We start from the raw sequence: 14,439 nt of genomic DNA on the forward strand, positions 1-14,439 counted from the left end.
TGTCTTACAGCTGCTTGCAACTCCGACGCAGACGAGCGTGGAGCGTCCGACAGGCGCTTCGAGGCGTTTGGGGCGTCTTTCGACAACGCGTCCCACCCGAAGACAACGAATGCTGCACACTGCAACCCGCCGCGGTGACTCAGTAGTTAAGGCGGTCGACTACTGATCCGGAGTTCGAACCCGACCGCGGCGGCACCGCTTCGATGAAGGCGAAACGTAAAAGGCGCCCGTGTGCTGTGCGATTCCAGTGCTCGTTAGAGAGCCCCAGGCGGTAGAAATTATCTGGAGACCTCCGCTGCGGCACCCGTTTCTTCTCTTCTTCTTTCACTTCCCCCTTTATCCCTTACCTTGCGGCGTGGTTCCCGCGTCCACCGAGATAGATGAGACAGTTACTGCGTTATTGAGACATCATCAAAATAAGCTAACAAGAATATATAACACTTCACCAAGATATTAAAAATTATAAAACACAACGCCTCACGCTAAGTATTGCGAAGGAAAGTACGATATAAGGCCAAACTAGATATAATTGCATCTGACTAACCAAGTCAGGAACGAAAAGTGCTAAGAGGTTTTTTAACTATTTGCAGGTGTCACAAGCAGTAACGCAAGGAAGAAATCAGTATGAGAAGGCGAATATCCCATAAATATATAGATCATGCAATAAGAAGAAAAAAAAACACTCAAACGGCAGATTGAATCTCCGGGTTTTATCGTCATAATTTGCTGGGACAGGTCTATTTTTGTCGTCTTTTTACAAAGTTTATTTGACCGCGGTCCTGTTAATTTGCTTTTTACACCTTGCAGGATGCGGCGCTCGGGTCACGTAGATAGGACAAATTATTTCTTACATGGTTACTTTCGGTGAGGCGTACTCAAAATTAACGTCAACTCGAATTACTCTATAGCGTCTCAGTTCGAAGCGTGTTCGTGCAGTAGCTTAGAATAGTCGGTACTTACCAAATCTCCACTTGGGCTGCAACTCAATTCTGCAGCCGCTCGAAGCGCCTGAAAAAAAAATAACTGACTTCAGCCGTTATTTAATTAATTATTGTAACGGTCTAAGCATGTCTTTTATTTCTGCGCACTAAACTCCTTGCTCAGCAGTTCATTTGTCTCTAGCTTCTGTATACATTTTGTGCATGAACGGGTTTTTTGTGTTGGTGTATAAGCGTTTTATGTGTGCTTTCTGCGGTGAAACGCCACAAACAACCAAAACAAAATACCCCCTATGTTTTGTGCATGCGCATAATCAGTGTTGAAGCATGCCGCAAATCTTTTACGCATTGGTTTAACCGGCCAGCGCTACCAAGATGATTAAACTGCTTCGTTTTTTGGCAGTCAGAACAGATTAAGAATTTAGCACTCTGGTAAATAGTGCACTCATCCAGGGCTCGTAGAAACGGCCATAAAACACGGCTCGTTAATTTAGCATTGTTCGTTAATTTAGGTCAGGTCATGGCCCTCGGGCCCAAGCTTCCTCCAAGTGCTACAAGATTTCGCAGTGGCTCGGATGGCGCCTGTGCGCTTCGTACCTCGCTCTGTGAGGCACGGGAAGAGCATGTAATTAGAAGTAAAAATTTCACTCTTCCCACATTAATTTGGTTTCTTTTCTTCCCTGTCTTATTTCCTAATGAAGCGCTCTTGTTCCTTTACTCGCTTCCCAATCCACTTGGGGCGCATTAGTGCTTGCTAAGAAACCGCATGAGATTTGTTGCCCTGCACTAATTCAGGCTAGCCGACGGCTGAACTAAGTTGCCTGTCCATGATCACCTGGGAACTTTAACGGCCGATCAGCGAATGAACGCCAGCAAATAAAAAAAACAAATCAAGGCCGGCTTGTTTCAGCACCTCTACTCAGGAACGAAGCTTGTTGGACGCACAGCGACTGAAAAATGGTGTTCAGTTAAAAAAAAAATAAAGAAACTATTTCTAATGACTTTACAACTTCTGCACGCTGTATTACATACTATGTTCGTCATTGCACTGAAGCTTTCTGCCCTGCTTTTTTCTGTTTTTCGCTCTGCAAAGACTGCTATGTACAGCCCTAAGACTGCACTTTTTCATTACTTGATTTGTTTTCTGCCACAGCGATATCTGCGGTGTATTTGTTTGTAGGCAGAGCAATATGTCCTAAGGGATAACATACTGGCGTAGCTTATTTTTTTTCCACTTTCCACTTCCCTTTCTAAAGTAGCCAGAAAAAGTACTCAAAAAAATATTAAGAAGAATATGATACTGTTTGTCCGTGGTTACCATTTAGCCGAAGCGATGGAGTGTAGCCGAGCTTCCTAGACGATGCCAAAATTTCCTATGGCACATTTGAAGTCACTATGAAAAAGTGACTTGGAATGTGTCAGGAAATTTTGGCATTGCTCACCCCTTTCTCATCGTGCAGGATAGAAAACCGGTTATTCTTCCGGTTAACCTGCCTCTCTTTCCTCCTCCTCCTCCTATGACACATTCTTGCAAGAAACAAAATAAAAATCTTAGATAGATAAGCGTGGCTAAGCGCAGAGTACTGTGGAGTAGTACTAGTTAACGTGGGCTCACAAGGTCCTTACGTGCTAAAGGTAACTTGAACTAAAAGCCTTTACCATAAAGGTCATTGGCCTACAGGCCTTCTTCATGAAGGCCTATACTCGGAAGGCATTTACCATGAAGGCCTTCACCCTAAAGGCCTTGACCAACCCTAAAGGCATTTGACCAAAATACCCTTGCCACAAAGGCATTTGACATAAATGCCTTTATCTTGAAGGAATTTACCTTGAAGGCCTTCACCCCCCTGGTGTACTCTTCACCCAGTTCCGGAAGCGGGAGCGGGCTCTTCGCCGAGCGGCGGCGCTGCTGTCCCCGGCGCTGGCAGCTGCTCCCTGGTTGCGAGTGTAAACTGGGTGATGCATGCCCATGCTCTCGCCCTCCTTCCATGGATGATAAGAAGTAAGCAGACATACTATGCGTGACGGGGAATATCGCTCCTTCGGAGTGCTGCCGTAGTGGGCGAGGGCGCAGGCTTACGTCAGCCAGTGTACACTCGTAGCCGGGGAGCAGCGGCCAGCGCCGGAGACAGCATCGCCGTCGCGGCTGCTCAGTTATACTTTCGGCAAACACGGCACGTGTGCCCAAAATAGGAAAATGCGCCTAGTAGTGCTACCACACTAAACATCTCTTACGTAAGGCTGTCTCGCATTTTATTGCGATGTCAGCGTGTAGCTTTTTATACTGGCCACGGCTCAGAATGCGCAGTTCGACATGTGAAGACATGAGGGTCTCAATACAATTGTACGACAAGAGATACAGACTAGCTCACTAAGAAAATTATGGGGGCACTTAAGGTCCGCCTTAAGGATATGACGCGATAGCGCAATTATTCCCGTATATGCAGAAGGTAATTCTCTACTTTGCATTCATAGATCCCTGGGAGTCTGCATACTCCTCCTGGCGCAAGCGTGCAGCGGTTAAGCGATACGTCACTGCCCAGCGATGGCAGGTGCTCCCAGCGCTGGGCCTTGTGGGGCCCAGGTTGCTCATGCCGAGCGACCAATCATTAACTGCCACCTGCAACGGTGGGCAGTTTGCTCGCTATTCACTGGGCAGGTTGTGTTGACGCTGAAAGGTTACGATACATAAGGGCCCTCCTGCTTCCTAGGTACCACCTGCCTGAGTCATGCTCGTAATTTTGCGCTCAGAACGCCGGCGCCGACACCGGATTTTCTGGACAAAGGGGCCTTTTAACGCTGCGGCGTTGAAATATTCGGATGGGCTCCTAACAAAATAAAGATGTCTAGCCCACATTGCCTTAAGCTTAGCTGATGAGCAGAATTCAGAAAAAAGATAATTTTCTTATGTTTAATTATATCCAAAAATTTTGAGCTGGACAAAGATGCGTTGCATATTACTGCCTTTAGCTCCGAAAAAAAAACTACAAAATGTGAAAATATACTTTTACTAAATGTGGTGCTTCATGCTTATAATGGTGCTTAATTGTCGCTCTTAGCATTTTTTTAGTTGCTGGCATTGTTTCCCCAAGGGACACTAATTGACGAGGCAGTGTTGTCGTCGGAAGATATTGCTATGTGGGCAGAAAACTCTTCCCCAAGGCACTTAATGATTAACAGCACAATTTGATCGTGCTCTGCAACTGCTGAAGGACGTGTGTGTGCGGCGCAAGAAGTTGTAAATGAATGTGCAACAGAAAATGAGGGTATACCGGACTGTGTCAGCAAAATTAAAGTGGCTATTTTTTTATGCGTCCGGAGAGTTTGCTGACTGTGCCCGAAAACACTATGAAAGATGTACACCAATCACTGATTGCGCCAAAAAGAATACCTGGATGGGAAAAAAAAAAACTATGCGGCTAAATGTTTTTGCGGACAGCAATAAAAACGGAGCAACTTCAAAAGTTCCTAGCGCGCGCTTTCTCACTGGACGTCGCAACCGCACGCACAAGGTGTACGCGTTACTTTCTTTCTCGCTACTTCCATGCCGGTCTAGATTTCACACTTTCAACTTTATCCTTCATCAGGAAAGTGAAACTAGTTAATTTAGGCTACGTTAGGATAGATTAGGTTAGGTTAAAACGTTCGGGCATAGAACTGCCCGAGAATAATAGTGGAGAAAGCTGGCAGGAACGGCAAATACGCGTCGTTTGGGTAGTTGTACCAGCGACCTCGCGACTTGGGTGTGCCATTCTGCGCTTGCGTGTAAATTTCGTGAAAGCAGGCTTGTCAAGATTGCTGGTTAAATTCTAGCGAAGGTGCACAAGGACGCAGCCGGGACTCCAGTGCATGGCATGCTGTTTTGTGCCGGAAGATATATGTGGGCTCTACAAAGACGTTCACAGCGCAGTTAGCGCCGCAATTCGTGTAAAAGCGCAGGGAATTAAATCACAGCGAAGAGGGTTTGATAACCCTGGGTTGGCCAGCACTAACCCCAAGGAACAGTTGCGCAAGAAAAGACACAAAATTGACAACACATTAAACAAAGGTTGAAATAATTTTTCTTAATTTTGTACTTCTAAGAACCGTAATATTAAACACGTGGCAGACATGCTGCGTTCAGGTTCAGTTTCAAACTTATAGAAGCCATTATATATCGGTTAGGGTCACATGATGGTAAGAGATCGGAATTGGCAGGTTAGTACGCCCTTTATTTTCTTCAAAGACTAAAGGTATCCTACCAAGAGGGGCATCTATAATGGCAGCTTTCGCTGTTAGAAACACTTTGAAGTCGTTCTAGAGTAGGTATATTAACAGAAATTAACCCTGTGTAAAGGCGCGCAAGTCGCCACCGAGCGACATCGAAGCCATGTCAAGACAAACGACGCAAAGCAAGAGCTAGCCAGTCGTTTCAGAAACGCCGTAATTTTCAGGAACAGCGAAGACGAGCGCGTCGCTGCTAAATTTTTCTCGCTGGAACTGTCAAGACCAACTTTGCTAAGACAGTTTTACGACCTGAAGATATTCTTTCGGTGAGCTTTAGTGAAAGCAAATTCAGTTCTCAGTAAAAGCTCTTAGCCCATCACTATCTACGGGGTGTTGAATTTCTTACTGCGTTCCTAGCTCCTGTGGTCGCATTAAGGAATCATTTGTGCATCAAATAGAACTCAACCAAAACGTTTTCTTCGTCTCAGGGAAGTCGTTAAGGTTCCAGGAAGAGCGCTTCGTAGGAGGTGTGTTTGTTTATCAACAGTTTTCTCTTCGCCATGTTCAGCCTAATGTAGGCATCATTAGTCTAAAACGACTTCACCAAAACGAGCGAACTTTATTCGAAGGGAGTTTTTGCGCTTGTTTTTCGAACGTAAAAAATTATCATAAAGGGTCTATAGCATTTTTCAGAGGCTGTAATTTTGTGTTTCTCATGAAGTACCACAAAACTACTCAACGTTAAATGCGAAAACAGCCGTTTACTGGTACAAAATCAAACCTCAGCTCTCAAGTACTGCGTGCCTCAAAGCCTACAGCGCTGCTATGGCACGAAAGATTCCGGTCAATCAACTGTCATCATAAACATTGTGACTTCTCCAGCCACACGTTGTAACAGCTAAGTCTGCTCAATTTGTGTCACTTAACAGCAAGAGCTAGTCAGTAGCTTTAGACTGACTAGCTATCTAGACTTACCAGCTAGATATAATTTTCCAAGCAATGATCATTAAGACGCTATCATGAACAAACCATTTCACCTTTCATTCCTCGCATTGACTTAATCAAATGCAGCTTTTTCCCATGAGCATTATAAAAACTTGGAGCTCCTTTCGTGGTCCTAATCGGGCTCTACCTTTGAACGAATTTTTCATTTTTGCGATGTGGTAGCGAGGATATTTTTTACTGTTAATTTCCTTGTGCTTTCACAATAGCTCGCATATACTGCTGATTGTTATCACTTTTTGTGCATTTTTAATCACCGCCTGCCATATGCTCATGCGAGGCAACCGTGTCAATAAATAAATAAATAAATAAATAAATAAATAAATAAATAAATAAATAAATAAATAAATAAATAAATAAATAAATAAATAAATAAATAAATCAAATGTCACCTCAAACCTATGCACTAGACGCGTGAATACCCTGTGCCTTTCATTTTAACATGATCATCATCATCATCAAAATCATTGCACACCAAAGGAAATATGCCAGAGTCATCATTCATTAAGCTTTTAAATTTATTTGTTTTCAATTCAGTGAAGTCCTTTCTTTCTTGGCGAAAACATCAGCAATGTTTAACGCACTCATCTGAAAACCTAGCGCCCTATATCTTCACTCTCACTAGGAAAACTCCACTTCGTACCAATCTCCTTGGCACTTCAGACTAAGGCTTATATCGAGGGCTACGCACTTTTATTCTAATTTCCTGCAAGACAGCTCGCAGAGTCTTCTCGACTGGCCAAAGGGGTCTCCGGGGAAGAAATAGCGTGAAAATAGAAGTTGCGAGTGCCTCAGCCAGGAAGTAGTAAGATGAAAGGAATCTGCGCCAACCCACAAAATTGCTCTGTTGGAAGTGACCGTTCGAAAACAGCGACATACAAAAAAAAAATAAAACAGAAACTAGCCGGGATTTTAGAAAGAAATGCGAAGCCGTCGTACAGCTCTTGAACGAAAGTGTCGAGCTGTAAATCCTTCCTTTCGCTCCCCTCACCCCCCATCTTACCCATCCGGCACACTGCACAGCGCCCGTCCCAATTTTCTTTAGCTTTTCTTTTTGTGATATTCGGCGCCCACCTCTGTCGTTTTCATCTCGCTTTGTCATTTCGACACAGCTGCCGCGGGCGACAGTCGTCCTGTCAAGGACATCACACTGAATAACCACAATAGGCAATGGAACGCACTGTCGTAAGAACACACTATCTCGAAACTGAATCTGAAACCTATTTGTCTCTGTCCCTTGCTAGTATTGCTTGGCGCACTGCACAACGTGCCTAACCAGCTTCTGCTAGCCCTGCCCTTTCTTTGGAGATAAAAGTTTTCGCATACTGTGGCGCGAAACGAGCGCCAACGCGTGCGCGCGTTTCTGAGCGTGTACACACTCGTCTCGCGTACTTTTATGCAGTACCGCGAATGCGTAGCCCGTTAAAGGGCCCGCTCCACAGCTCTCGCTGGCCCCGTACACAGATGCGCCCTGATCGCCGTAAAGTGCGGAACATGCCGCAGTTCGGCGGCCACAGAGACACCCATATGCCCTCGCTAGATTCGAAATAAGCCCTTTGCGGGCGGAATGAATCCTGCCGAATTTTTTCAGAGCACAAATTTTGCACCTATGACGCCAATACACAGGTTCCAAGCGGTTTTGAAGAAGGAGCAAATTATTTTCTTGACCAGACAAACCAGAGTAACGGCTTTCCCAGCCGTACACATAATTAGGCAACCAAACCTGAGCAGTACGCTGCCTCCTGTGTTGCACAAGCACTTGTGCGTTCTTTTACGCTCTCGTTCCGGAACAATCAAGCAGGCTACGTCTTACAGCGCGCCTGCCCACTCCGTTGGCGAGGCCGAGGAAGCGCTTCCTTGATTGAACCACTACATCACTGTTAAGGAGTGCACCGCAGAGAGAAGAGGCCTCGGCGGCTGCTGCCGCCACCGTCCTTGGGCGACCCGGCATGACAATTCTAAGCCACTCTAGCCTCTTATTGCTGGCGGTGTTTCCTCCGCCGTTCTCGTCGTCCTGGTCCAAACCGAGCGAACGAACCGACACCGTTGAATAAGTGTCTAAGGCGTCGGTTGAGTGCTCCCGACGCAAGCTCTATGTGAACAATGCATAAACGCAAACTTCGTTCGCAGTATATACTCTCGCATTCGAGGATACATATTCGAGGTAGTTCCGGGGTGCACCAACAAAATCAAGATAGTTGCCGTCGTTGAGCATATGGACAGACTTCAGACACCTTATAGGGGAACTGCACCACTCCTTGACAATTCCGCGCTACTCAATGGTTCATAACTATTTAGACTCTAGGTAAAGCATGCTAAAGGTAAAGCACGCTAAGTGTTTTTGCGCTAGCATTCTAAATGGTTACGTAATGAATAATTAAATTTTAGGCTTCTCCTTACAGCCGAGGAGGAAATCAGAGTAGATTGGTGTGACGTCACGGGAGGTTAGATTTATTGCCACACAACGCTCGGCGGCCTTTTCCTTTGGTGCGTTGTTTTCTTTCTTTTTTTTTCTCCAAAACAAGCGTTTATGCATTGTAAATGTACCCGTACCAGATTGAAGACCACCGCAGTTTTAATCGGCGATTACGTCGCCATTTCAAATGCTATCCCGAAAGGACTTCACATGCTTTACCTTCAAGTTTCACATACTCGAAGCCTTTAAGCTCGTTGACTTCTAAAACCTATGCACTTGCCCTTCATTGTGTGTCTTTTTCTAAAGTATGCCATTACGCCTGTAGATGTTGTTACGTCTCGCCTACAACGCGCGGTATAGCCGGCGCGGATGCAACGGACGCCGCGGCTTCGTTCATCGCTGCCGCAACGCCTCCCGCCAAGCGCGTCCAGGCATGTTTCAGTGCCACGTGCCGTCGTGCGTGCGTGTGTGTGTGTGCTTGTTTTGCCCACGCTTGTCAAAGCGCGGCAGCCGGGGAGAGGAGCTCCTAAACTGGGAGGCGAGGAGGTCTGACCGGCGCCGGCCTGGCGGACGCGCCCGTCACGCCTGAACATGTTCAAGCGTCGCCGTATCGGATGACTCTTCCCAAGCCGTTCCCTCTTGCCCTCGACTCCGAGGGTATAAAAGCCGCTGCCCCAAACGCCGAGGGAGAGCCTTCGATTCCTTCCTTCGAGTAACGTGGTCGCCCTGACCGGCTGCTCTTTTGCGATGCCAGAATAAACTAGTTGTTCTGTTGCCAGTCGACTCTTCCTTTGCCGGGACCTTCGGATGTTTCCTGCTTTGCCCCAGGCCGCTAGGCCAACGCTACCCTTGGGGCTTGCAACCCAAATGCAACAACTGGTTGCCAGCGGTGAGATCCCGACAACGGAGGCCAGCAGCGAAGATATGCGTTCAACTGTATGCTGAGCAGCTCAACGACCATCCGGGAGCAGTGCAACGAGCCCTGTGTGATGACTGGTTGCCTGCAGCGGAACGACTGCGCTGAATTCTTGGCTGCGAGGTTTGGTGAGTGCGGGACTTTCTTCTTCTGAGTTTTGCCAGGCTTTTGTTAGTGTCAGAAACAGAGCTGGTAATTGTGTTGTCGTTGCTGCCGGGTTAGTTTGCGGCAAGACAATAGTAGGCAGTAGAGAAAGCAGCATTCGGAGCAGCCATGGATTTGAAGTCGTTGCGCAAACCGAAATTGCTGGAGCTTGCAAGAGAGTTGGGTCTGGATGTCTCAGACAAACTCAGAAAACCAGAACTGCTAAGGGCTATTCTTGAGTTGGAGGCTGAGGATGACGAGCTGTCGGAATGCCTTGAGACCATTGAGGAGAGGGAGCAAAAAGAGAAAGACGAGCGCGAACGTAAAGAGCAAAAAGAGGAGCGCGAGCGTAAAGAGCAAAAAGAAAAAGACGAGCGCGAACGTAAAGAACAAAAAGAGAAAGAGGAGCGCGAACGTAAAGAGCAAAAAGATAAAGAGAAAGAAGAGCGCGACCGTCAACACGCCTTGGAAATGAAGCGTCTCGAGGTAGAGATGGAACGCGCTCGTAATGGAAGTCAGGCACACGGTGCAGGAGAACGGGTATCGTTCAAAATGACTGACCTGATGCGGCCGTTTAAGCTTGGAGAGGACATTGGTTTGTTCCTGGTTAACTTTGAGCGAACGTGCGAGAAGCAGGGGTTCTCTCGGGAAACGTGGCCACAGCGCTTGCTCACTTTGTTACCCGGCGAGGCGGCCGACGTAGTCGCTCGCTTGAAGAGAGAGGAGGCAGAGGATTTCGACCAAGTGAAATCAAGTCTGCTAAAAAAGTACAGGCTGTCAGCGGAGGCGTTCCGTCGGAAGTTTCGGGAAAATGAAAAAGGCAGAAATGAGTCATATACAGAGTTTGCCTACAGGCTTATGTCAAACATGCAGGAGTGGCTCAAAGAAGAGAAAGCGTTTGGTGACCACGAGAAAATTCTGCAGTGTTTCGGGCTGGAACAGTTTTATAGTCGGTTACCTGAGAACGTGCGGTACTGGGTCTTGGATAGGCCAGACGTTAGTACAGTGGCTAAAGCCGCCGAGCTAGCCGAGGAGTTTGTGACGCGTCGGGCTCGCGGAGCTAAGGACGGTCAAAAGGGTGAATTTGGCTCCAAGTCTGAGAGGCCGAAGTTCACACCCATGAGAGCAAGGGGGGACACGCGTAGTGCGGATGCGAGTGAAAGCAGTCCGACCGAACGTAAGGAGACGGCGGCAGCCGAAGCCGAACGCAGAAAGCGGTTCGAGGCGAGGCAAGCGCGCGTGTGTTATACGTGTCAGAAGCCGGGTCACTTTTCGGCGCAGTGTCCAGAAACAAAAACAAAAGTCGTGTTTTTGTCATTATGCAGCACTGACGAGAACATGAAGCTTCTCGAGCCCTACATGCGAGACTTCCTCGTGAACGGGAAAGAGTGCCGAGTGCTTCGTGATTCCGCAGCTACAATGGATGTAGTTCACCCCTCTTACGTAGAACCCGATATGTTCACGGGCGAGTGCGCATGGATCAAGCAAGCCGTGGAAGCTCACAGCGTGTGTCTGCCCATAGCAAAAGTGCTTATTGAAGGACCTTTCGGAGCAATTGAGACGGAGGCCGCAGTGTCATCTATGCTGCCCCCCCAGTACCCGTACCTATTTTCGAACAGGTCCGATCACCTCCTGCGCGAGAAGGGGCTTTTGTTTGGTGAGGCTAGCGTTCAGGCCTTAACCAGATCGAGAGTTCGGGAGCTCGCTGCAAAGGCGGTAGTTGCGGGGCCGACGTTGTCGAACAATGAGAAAGGGTCGGAGGCGCAGCAAGCTGATACTCAGAGCACGTCCGAACTGAATAAAATTGAGCCTGTAGCGCTTAAGGCACCAGGTACTGGAGAGGAAACGCCCGACACGGGAAAGTTAGAAGAGCTATCTGCAGATTTGCTCATCGCGCCTACGTCCGATGGACTTAATAGGTTGCTAAAAGTCAGCCGGTCGGCTTTGATAGCCGAGCAAAAAAAGGATGGCAGCCTAGAAAACATGCGCTGCAATGTCAAGGAAGGTATCGCCAAGAAAAATGTTCGTTTTATGGAAAGAGGTGGGGTCTTGTACCGGAAGTATCTAGACCGCAGGGGAGTCGAGTTCGATCAGCTGATCGTGCCTCAGTGCTACCGTCAGGATCTGTTGCGCTTGTCGCATGGCGGTTCGTGGTCCGGACACCTAGGAGTTAAGAAGACTAAGGACCGTCTCTTGCAAGAGTACTATTGGCCAGGGTGTTTTCGTGACGTAGAACACTTTGTGAGGACATGTGACACCTGTCAGCGGGTTGGCAAACCAGGGGACAAATCGAGGGCGCCGTTGAAGTTGGTACCTATCATTACGGAGCCTTTTAGACGGCTCGTTATTGATACAGTGGGACCTCTGCCGGTAACAGCCACGGGGTACAGACACATTTTGACTGTGATCTGCCCAGCGACAAAGTTCCCTGAAGCAGTGCCTCTTAAAGAACTCAGCTCAGTTGAGATAGTCAATGCACTACTGTCCATATTTGCGCGAGTTGGTTTTCCTGCGGAAATCCAGTCAGATCAGGGCACAGTGTTTACCAGCGCTTTGACGACTGCCTTTCTCGAAAGGTGTGGGGTAAAGCTGTTACACAGCTCAGTGTACCACCCACAGTCGAATTCCGTTGAGAAGCTCCACTCCGTCATGAAGCGCGTGTTGAGAGCATTGTGTTTTGAGCAACAAAGTGATTGGGAGCTGTGTCTGCCTGGGGTGATGTTTGCATTAAGGACCGCGCCGCATGCGGCTACGGGGTTTTCGCCAGCTGAGCTGGTGTACGGTCGCTCGCTGCGGTCTCCGCTTCGCATGCTTCGAGACTCGTGGGAAGGCAGGGGCGACGACCCAGTCGTGGTCGAGTACGTTCTTAGTCTCCTCGAACGCTTAAGAAGGGCACAGGAGTTGTCAGGTGAAGCAATGGCAAAGGCCCAGCAGAGGGCCAAGGTTTATTATGATCGGACAGCCAGGGCCCGTCGTTTTGAGGTGGGCGATGAGGTAATGGTATTGCGCACATCGCTAAAAAACAAACTCGACGTGCAGTGGGAGGGCCCAGCACGGATTGTTCAAAAACTGTCGGATGTTAACTACGTGGTGAGTCTGCCAGGAAAGCGGAAAGCACAGCAAGTTTACCACTGTAATCTGCTCAAACCCTATAGACAACGGGAAGCAGTGGTGTGTATGATGGTAAACGTTCCCGAAGAGCTTCCGGTCGAGCTTCCGGGACTAGGCTCAGTAACGAACAGGGAAGACACTGATCAGGTCATTAGTGACTTACTCAGTAAAGCACCGCTGTCGCCTGAGCAGAAAACCGAACTACACCAACTCTTACAAGAGTTTCAAGGTCAGTTCTCTGAGAGGCCTGGTAGGACTTCTGTCCTTACTCATAATATAGAACTTACCTCCCCAGAGCCAGTACGATCCAAGGCGTACCGGGTGTCACCCCGCCAGCGCGATATTATGGAGGCTGAGGTAAAGAAAATGCTACAGCTCGGTGTTATTGAGGCGGGTGAGAGTGATTATACCTCCCCTTTGATTTTAGTTGAGGTACCGGGCAAGGAACCTCGTCCTTGCGTCGACTACCGCAGGCTTAATTCTATCACTAAGGATCAAATTTATCCGATCCCTAACATCGAGGAGCGCCTTGAGAAAGTTAGTAGCGCTCAGTTTATTTCCACCCTAGATCTTGTCAGGGGTTATTGGCAGGTTCCACTTACAGAGGAGGCTAGTAGGTATGCGGCGTTCATTTCACCAATGGGAACATTCCGTCCTAAAGTTTTGAGTTTTGGTTTGAAGAACGCGCCATACTGCTTTTCAAGCCTCATGGACAAAGTGTTGCGGGGACAGGAAGAATTTGCTTTACCGTATTTAGACGACGTAGCGATATTCTCCGCATCCTGGTCTGAGCATATGGCACACTTGCGGGCAGTGCTAACCCGCCTGCGCGAAGCGGGCTTGACAGTCAAGGCTCCCAAGTGCCAATTAGCACAGGCAGAGGTTGTCTACCTCGGTCACGTGATTGGACAGGGTCGTCGCCGCCCCTCTGAAATAAAGGTGGCCGCTGTGCGAGACTTCCCGCAACCGCGCACGAAGACCGATATTCGGTCGTTCTTGGGTGTCGCCGGCTACTATCAGAGGTACATCCCCAGGTACTCCGATATCGCGGCTCCCCTGACGGATGCTCTAAGAAAAACAGAGCCCCAAACAGTCGTCTGGAGCGAGACAAAGGAGAGAGCTTTTAGCGCCCTAAAGAGCGCCCTAACAAGCCAGCCTGTGCTACGATCGCCAGACTATACCAAAGGGTTCGTTGTTCAGTGCGATGCTAGTGAGCGAGGCATGGGCGTTGTACTGTGCCAAAGGGACAATGGAGAAGTGGAACACCCCGTCCTGTATGCTAGTCGTAAGCTGACCTGTCGTGAGCAGGCGTACAGCGCCACCGAGAAAGAGTGTGCGTGTCTCGTGTGGGCCGTTCAGAAATTGTCATGCTACCTAGCCGGCTCGAGGTTTATCATTGAGACGGATCACTGCCCTCTCCAATGGCTGCAGACCATATCTCCCAAAAATGGCCGCCTCCTGCGCTGGAGCCTCGCTTTGCAACAATATTCCTTTGAGGTGCGTTACAAAAAGGGGAGTCTCAACGGTAACGCCGATGGCTTAAGTCGAAGCCCCTAACGTAGGAATCCGCCTCAAAGTTGTTGGTTACTGATGTTTTCTTCCTGAGGCAGGATTTTTAACATATTGCTTTTGTTTAGTGTTTCAAAGTGATTATGTGCTTTCTTGTGCAATTTTCCAATTTGTGGACGCGTTCTGAGTGCTGCTTG

The 14,439-nt window shown here is 48.2% G+C and overlaps 1 protein-coding gene across 21 annotated transcripts in view; it reads right to left on the reverse strand.

Annotated features, from left to right (window-relative positions):
- Positions 1–14,439, reverse strand: part of LOC144136224 (protein turtle homolog B-like) — an 873,939-nt gene that overhangs the window by 746,088 nt on the left and 113,412 nt on the right. For 9 of the 21 annotated variants that reach the window (XM_077668368.1, XM_077668374.1, XM_077668370.1 and 6 more), the window contains exon 2: positions 961–1,008. The exons of the other annotated variants lie outside the window; for them this stretch is intronic. The gene's annotated coding sequence lies outside the window, so the exon portion shown is untranslated. The remainder of the gene's footprint in view (positions 1–960; positions 1,009–14,439) is intronic. 21 annotated transcript variants of the gene reach the window in all.

The sequence above is a fragment of the Amblyomma americanum genome, chromosome 6, assembly GCF_052857255.1.
Source record: "Amblyomma americanum isolate KBUSLIRL-KWMA chromosome 6, ASM5285725v1, whole genome shotgun sequence".
Classification (NCBI taxonomy): Eukaryota; Metazoa; Arthropoda; class Arachnida; order Ixodida; family Ixodidae; genus Amblyomma; species Amblyomma americanum.